A 746-nucleotide genomic window follows, 5' to 3' on the forward strand; every position below is an offset into this window, starting at 1 on the left:
CCTCTACCTGTATATTTTAACATTAATCGAATCATTACTCTGTCGTTGTTAGCAGCCACAAATGGCTCGCATTAATTTTTTCTCATTCAAAATGATTTCTATTAAATCCTTAACCATCATTCTATCAAAATAATATGCTAATAAACATTTTAAAAAGTTGATACACTAGAACTTTAAGTTTTTGTTAGGTGAACCTAAAACAAAAAAAAACCCAAAACATCACAAGAGAGGAAAATATAAAATCTCAATTAATCTTAACCAGAAGTCCAAGTAACGGCAATATCAAACAGACTTCGCAATACCTAATATTCCCTGAAAATGTTTAAAATCCACATGTGAATAGAAAAGAACTTCTCACTTGACTTTGCTGACCCACAATTGTCAGTGGAATAAAAAGCTCAGTAATTCCTAAAGGTAGCAAAGTGTGATTTGCTCTGATTTCAGCTTAAATTATCTATTTATCTATATCTGTCTTTTCTCTCTTTAAGAAAGCAGAGAGGATTTGTTCGTTCATGGTCTTTAAAAACACTGTCTTATTTTCATTAAGCTAAGCCCACTGCTGATGTAATTCTTGCATTACAAAGGTCTTAATTTAAACCATGACATAAATGCTTTTCATCAGTTGATTTTTGTTCTTTGTGCCAAATTTCTTGCATTTTTAAAATAAAGAATATGGTGTATAATAACTGCTGTAGGACAGGCTGCTTTATTCTTCAATATGAAAGACAAATGGGGTGTGACATGCA

Source organism: Neopsephotus bourkii, unplaced genomic scaffold, assembly GCF_033783945.1.
Source record: "Neopsephotus bourkii isolate Nb327-2 ecotype Australia unplaced genomic scaffold, CSIRO-AGI_Nbou_v1 NB_1630, whole genome shotgun sequence".
Classification (NCBI taxonomy): domain Eukaryota; kingdom Metazoa; phylum Chordata; class Aves; order Psittaciformes; family Psittacidae; genus Neopsephotus; species Neopsephotus bourkii.